We start from the raw sequence: 7358 nt of genomic DNA on the forward strand, positions 1-7358 counted from the left end.
TCATTTCATGCAAAGATATTATGATTTATCTTTTTTGTGCCTGGTATCTGTATTCAAAACGCCAAGTTTCTTCATTCAGAAATTTCCAGACGATGAAATGACCTAATCATGAAAAGCAATAATATTTCAAAAAACAATTATATCTACTGATTCGAAATTTAATAGAAAAAATGCAACGATTTGATAAATAAAGCATCAAAACATTAAATTGAACTTGGGATGCTTAGTTTTAAACACCGGTAATGTTTCACCAAAGTGTATGTAATTGAGAGAGATTTAGTATAAAATAATTTATTCATACCAATGAAATGGATTGAGCAGCAGGTATAAATGCCTATCATCGTTCTCTCATCAAAGTGTTCTTGTTTCAAAGACATATTGCATGCTTTTTATGTTTTTTATACCACAATACATACTAAATGCATTTTTGTACATTATATATGGGAAAGCTTTCATGGCATTTGAATTTAGAAAAAAATATCTCACATCCACAATCCTTTAAAATGTCTGAGATTGGACTGTATAGAAGGCGTCTTTTGTCAAAAAGAAGGAACTTAGATTGATTTGGAATCCACAGAGCTTCAACAGTAGGGGATAACTGACTCGCTGATGTCAGTTTCACACTCTCCGTCTTCACCATTACTGAAACAGACAATATATATAATATCCGCCAAAAGGGTTACTGACTCTCTACGGAAATATATTGGGTATGATAAATATCATAAACAGCGAGGATAAACCGAATCATCGATGAGATTGATCAATATATTTTTGTATATATAATACAACGTATATAACTGGAGTTAACTTTGAATTCAAAAATTCAACAGAGTATATGAGATCGATTTGCGTTCTTGTTGATGTATGATTATTTTTCTTCAAAATAAAAAGACTCACGCTTGTGAAAATTACTAGTTATTTTGTTTGACATTCATATTTCAATCTAATCACAGGCATTTCATACTTACGATCTTCTTTTGCTTCCCCTGCAAGAAAAATATATTTTCAATTCTGTTGCATCTACCAATTAATAATAATAAATAGTAATTGCATTTCGTTTACTTTAAGCAAAGTAATTACTTTAATATATATTTGAAATAAATTAACATTGGACAAAAGCTAAAATAAAATCTGTTTCGAAATGTAAAAATGCTTGTTTGTTTATCCTTCAAGTTCAAATTCAATTGTTGTAAATAGTTTTGTTTTCCTGTTATAAAATACTTGGGGGAAAATGAAGGGGTTAATTCTAAGTAATACTAATTATTTGATCTGTTATCGTGAACTTCCTTCTCAAGATATATATTTTCTTATAAAAGATCGAGAAAAGCATTATTTAGTCTTATTCTTGATTTAATAAAATATAGGACTGATACATGTATTATATCTCAACGCATTAATTTGAATAAACTGCATTTTCACTTCAACCGATACTCCTCTTTAAGGAAATTGGTGAAAAGAGAAATTAACCTATGTCCAATTTCAATTTTGAATTTGAAAAAAAAATAATGTACCATAGTGATTGCTTTTCCTATTGGCAAAGTCCTAAATAATTCCAGAACATCTCCATGGCATAGATATGGTTATTCCAAAAGTTGTGTGGAATTCAGACTTACAAGAATATCTTTTTCTCTATAAAAGGGTTTTTTTTTTTTTTAAATCCATTAAAAAATTATTGATACATAAATAAACGTTTTTGACAATAAACATTCAATGAATGTAAAACGTGTACAGCACATATATAGAATGTATGGTTCCTGTCTTTAAATACTAGAATAATAGGGTGATAAGATAAGCGACATCTTGGCGAGGTTAAGGAAATTAAGCCGAGCTCTCTTTTTATTTTTTACCCAAGCCCAAACATTGCTTCTATTTCAAGAAAGTTATCTTGTTTTTGTTTATTCTGCAACATATATAGTTTTACATTTGACCTCCAAAATCAGTTACATCTGTCGTTGATATTATGACGTCATGGCGTAAACAATGCAATATAGATGTCGCCACAATGCTTTTAAAGACGTCAGAATGCACGAGGTTTACATTCTGGCATTGATCGAATATAGTTTTAGTTTAATGAGTTGCCTTTATTCGATCAATTCAAGCGGTGGTTGCAGTATATTTCGTATATACGAGGATAATACGAGAGTTGATCAACCAACATACTTATACAAAAAAATATCCCAGGAATTTAAGAAATCAAATACTTTAAATTAATCTCAAACGTACTTCACATCAAGGGATTTTGCAAGAATACCATTCTCGTCTAGATTACAAAATGTGTGAAGATTCGTCCCATCTTTCCGGGAGGTTGTACGCAGAAATCCTCCTAAAGGATCTCCATCAACAGTGAAATCACAACGATTTCAGATACCAGCAGCGTCTCATCAATCTGAAAAAGTGATACAGAGGTTTCAATGAATTCTGTTTATCAGTTTTTAAAAAAAAATAAAATTCGACGAACAAAGTTGCTATGGTTACTGATTTAAAATTTAAAAAGAATATATGAAATTCTTTTAAAACGCTCCTATAGTTTTGATCCAATTTTAATAAACCTTGGTATATGTATAAAGAAAGATTTTTTTCTCCTTGTTTTTATTTATTTATTTGTTTTATTTGGTTTATCCAACTCTTGTGTTGCAATGGCTAAGTTTTGTGAAATCAATCAATGATTAATTAAGCTTAGAAAGTCTAACAAGCCCTTGTGCTTTCGATCACATTTGGCTTTCGAGGAGATTTCTCCATGGTTAATTTTTCAAATGTGGAGAACCCTGCAAGTCTTATATCAAACTGTTAGAATTTCAATGCTCCCTAACTCTGATCCTTTATTGTATATTCCTATGAAGCACAATTTATTCAAAAACTTCTAATTGAGAAGAAGAAAAGATTTGCTGGCCCTCAGCTCGACATTCAGATATATCGACGACGTTTAATGAATTAACAATTATTACTTCCATTCATATGTCGGTTCCATCTATCCCAGTGACTTTTAAGAAAAACACCAAAGAGTCTGGCAAATTTATTTCATATTTGGATGTTTTACCGACTATAGACGATACGGGCTAACCAACCTCTACACTGAATTACAAACGAGATGTTTCCGTTTTTCCATCATCAACTTCCCTAATTTATAAAGTAATAAACCGTTATCATCCGTATATGGTGTTTATATCCCCCAACTTATTCGATATTCAACAGTATGCTCTGAATACGATCAATTCTTAAGCTGAGGCAGGCTATTGACAGATAAGTTGATGTTACAAGGATTTAAACAACCTTGTTTAAACTCTGCATTTCGTAAATTCTATGGTCGTTATAATGACCTTCTTAACAAATATAACCGTATTTTGGCTTTAGTGTGTTATACCATTTGTTAGCCTTTGTTTTTATACTTAATTCCAATACGGAATGTTTCGTCTACCTAGTCAATACATAGGGTTGACGGCGGGTGTGTCAGGTCGACAGGGGATGCTTAAACCTCATAGGTATTTGATTCCACCCATGGAATTTCCAGGGGACCGTGATCTATGCCCTGCTTACAGATTTGTAATGTTTGTGGGTTTTTTTTTTTTTTTTTAAATATGGATTACTGTTTTTTTTTATCTTCACCCTTTTCATGTTTCATGCCAATTGTAAGGTCATTGTTTATATTCTAATTTATACTAAGTACTCGGTCTACCTGACAGATACATAGAGCTTAAGGCGGGGGTGACCGATCGAAAATGGATACTTTCTCCTAGGCACTTATCTCACCTCTGTTGTTTCAAGGGTCCATGTTTTTGCCGTGTTCGCGATTTGTATTCTTCACTGGATTTATGATATTGGTCGCTTTTCGTTATCTGCAACATTTACATTTATAGGACGTCTTATAAACGTCATAAACAGACTTCTAAATTAAAAAAAGAGGTACAGGGGCAGGCTCAGAATTTCAGTTGGGGGCTGAGAAATATTTTTAGATGCTAGAACAAAATAACATATATAAAGGATTTTTCAAGTTAAAAGAAAACTTTTGCTGTTAAAATAATAAAGATGTGTTAAAAGGCATTGAAACTTAGTCTTAGTTGCCTTATTTCCTAAAACATCTTATTGAAGTACTAGTATTTCATACAAACAATATCTGATGATGTTTCACTAAAAATCGACGATCATCTTTTAACCTATGAATAATATCCTTCTTCTTCATGCTCAGAGCTTTTTGAAAAAAATATTTCAGACAATTAAAGTTACTATAACAGTAATAAAATGTCTTCAAATATTTGGTATCAAGTAGACGATAACTGGCATATGTCTTGGAAATAGCCAATGGTTTAAACCACTTCTCCTGTATTATTGATTGTCTGAAATCAAGCTTTATCAACGTCACGCTGATTATGCAAGAGTGCAAAATCCTATGTTTTATAATTTGATACTCTCCTAAGAGGACTAACTCTGAATGAAATAAATAATTATTCCTTTATAGATTTATCAAGTTGAATGGAATATGGACACAACGAGCATTATTCAAGCTCAAAGTCCATTTAAACAATACAAATCGGGAGCGAAGCAAACACGGAGCTCCAAAAACATTGAAGACTGGATCAGGTCCCATGGAGGAATGAGCATCCCCTGTCGATCAGTCACTCCCGCCATGTGCTCATTGTCATGATCGGGAAAAACGGAAAAATCCATAGACAATTCAGTGTGTAAATAATGGCCTAACAATGAGTATGAAAAACGTCAGTCAGGATTTGACTCAATGATAGGTTGTATTTGCTGACAAGGTATCGATCTTAAGAAAAAAAAATTAAATTTGAAATTAGAAATTGAAATAATGTTTTAGTCCAATTTTGCTCCCCCCCCCCCCCCAGGTTATGCAAAAATCGTTTGTATTTTACTTTAAAATAAATTTCTTTTAGAAAACCATAAGCGTTAAAACAACATTTTATATGACTGAGCAGAGGGCTTAAGACCTTTAATCCTTTTCAATGTACTTTTTCATGCACATTTTAATTTCATTACAGTTTTCCTCCTAAATTAGAACCGATAAGTACACTAGTAACCCAATCTTTGTGCCAAAACCCGTGAAAATACTCAGCAGCAAGCACACAAAAACTCGACATTGCTTCATTTTTTTTTTAAATGTTGATACATAATTCTTATTTTGTAAAGAGTGCTTCGGTGGTTTTGCAAAAAGCCTTTGCCCTAAGACCCACCTCAGGAGTTTCATCTAAGTAATGTATTCTTGTGGTAAACATGATCTAATAATCATATCGCCTATGCTTTTGTGCTTGCTATAATGTAAAAAGGTAATGTAAAAGGTGAAGATAACGGAGTTATTAGTCTCATAAATCCATTAAACAAAATCAATCGTGAACAGTGCAAAATCACAGACGGGATCAGGAACCTAGGAGGAGTAAGCATCCCGACAGGTCACCCACGCCGTAAACCCTATGAATTGATCAGGGAGGGAGAATTCAGTAGTCAAATTTAGTATAAAAGCCAATGGCCAAACAAATGGTATAAAACATGTCAGACAAAATAACACCCAACGATAGATTGACAGGGCCATTATAACGACCGTAGAATTTTGCAAAAAGTTGACTTTAAATGGGGTCGTTGAAATCATTGTAACATCAACTTACTGTCAGTAGCTTGCCTCGGTATAAAGACTGAGCGTATTCCGAGCATGAAATTCATTCCAATCTCTTTATTCTCGGGTAACCTTTTGAAACCATATTTATTTTTCTTTCTTTTTTAGTGTTTCCATTTTATCTGCTCAAATTGTGTCTCTGTGGTTATTTACTATTATATAAATAATTGAATTGTAATTAAAATGTAATAAAAATTGGTTTTGAGTGTCGGGCCCTGAACAAACGAGTTTGGAGACTGACATAATTTTTCTAAATTTGAAATTGAAAATAGCTATACCGATCTTTTGTATGATTTTGATTTAATAGCTTAGTTTACTCAATTTGGTCAAGAGGATCTGGAGGAAGAAAGAAATGACGATGTTTGTGATTAGCTAGAATTATATAAACTAAGAATGACGATATAACCTTTATGTATATTTTTTCCGTTAGATAACTCAAAATACACATGTCATGTCTTGTTTGATAAACTGCTAGTATCAAAAAACTTCCTCCTATCAAGTGTAGACATTTATCTAGAAAAAAATCGAAGGAGCACCAATTGCGCCCCGTTATTAGCAGACCTTTTCTAAGGCCCGTATTCATATGAAGCAGAATTTATTAAAAAACTTCTACATGAGTAGAATTAAACATTTGCTGTAGTCTTCAACTCGACATTTCGATATATTGAAGACGTATATCAATTAACAATAGTTACTTCCATTCATATGTCGACTCGATATATATACCAGTGAGCTTGAAGTTAAAGATACAACATAGTTTGACACATCTGTTTCATATTTAGAAATTTCACTAGGAAAAAAAGTGAATGGTAACCTAACAACAAAACTTTATGATAAACGTGGTGACTTCAACTTTTCAATCGTCAACTTCCCTTACTTATGTAGTAATATACCTTTATCACCTTCATACGGGCTTTATGTCTCTCTGTTGATTCGATACGCAAGAGCATGCTCTACGTATGAATAATTTCTAAAAGGAGGCAAGCTATTGACAAACAAGGTGATGAAACAAGGATATCAACAGTCTTGTTTTAAGTCATCATTTCGCAAGTTTTATGGTCGATACAATGACCTTGTCAGCACATACAACCTATCATTCAGTCAAATGCTGACTGACGTTTTTTCATACTAAACTGTCTACGGATTTTTCCGTTTTTTTTTTTTTGCGATCATAAGGAGCACACAGCGGGTGTGATCGGTCGACAGGGGATGTTCACTCCTCCATGGCACCTGGTCCCACCTCTAAATTGTGAGGTCCGTGTTTGCTCTGCTCCAAATTTGTATCGTGTCATTGGACTTTCGAAATTGAATACTGATTGTTATCTTCATATTTTATTTTATGTCATACCTTCTTTCTTTTAACATTCTTTTTTTATAATTTTGTTTTCAATTGTTTTCTCAATTTTTATTGTTATTTGCTTCCCATTATCTTTTGAGTTAGCATACACTTTCAATTATATCTTTTCATTTTATAGTTTATCAAAATCAACTTTCTATCGAGACCTCAGGCAGTTCAATGAAATACTAGTATATGGAAATAACGAACAGTATTCAAGCTCAAAAGCTCAGTACTTCACATTGAACCAAACGTGTGGTATGGTTTTGGTCAGCAACGGTAAATTGAAAATATTCTTTATTTTTCAGAACAATTTTGTTCTGAATTGCAAGAAGTACAGAGATTAAGTTTATCACTGTAACAGCATTTTAAGTGGAAAAATGTAACATTACAGGAACA

General features: G+C 32.6%; 1 long non-coding RNA gene across 1 annotated transcript; it reads right to left on the reverse strand.

Annotated features, from left to right (window-relative positions):
• Positions 1 to 988, reverse strand: LOC133192809 (uncharacterized). The gene is made up of 3 exons (XR_009721874.1): positions 969 to 988; positions 487 to 642; positions 1 to 102 (listed from the first exon to the last, which is right to left on the reverse strand). It is a non-coding gene; the product is annotated as an uncharacterized LOC133192809 (long non-coding RNA).
• Between the last annotated feature and the right edge of the window lie 6370 nt (positions 989 to 7358).

This window comes from Saccostrea echinata, unplaced genomic scaffold (genome assembly GCF_033153115.1).
Source record: "Saccostrea echinata isolate AGI-Se365-2 ecotype Australia unplaced genomic scaffold, CSIRO_AGI_Sech_v1 ptg000025l, whole genome shotgun sequence".
Classification (NCBI taxonomy): domain Eukaryota; kingdom Metazoa; phylum Mollusca; class Bivalvia; order Ostreida; family Ostreidae; genus Saccostrea; species Saccostrea echinata.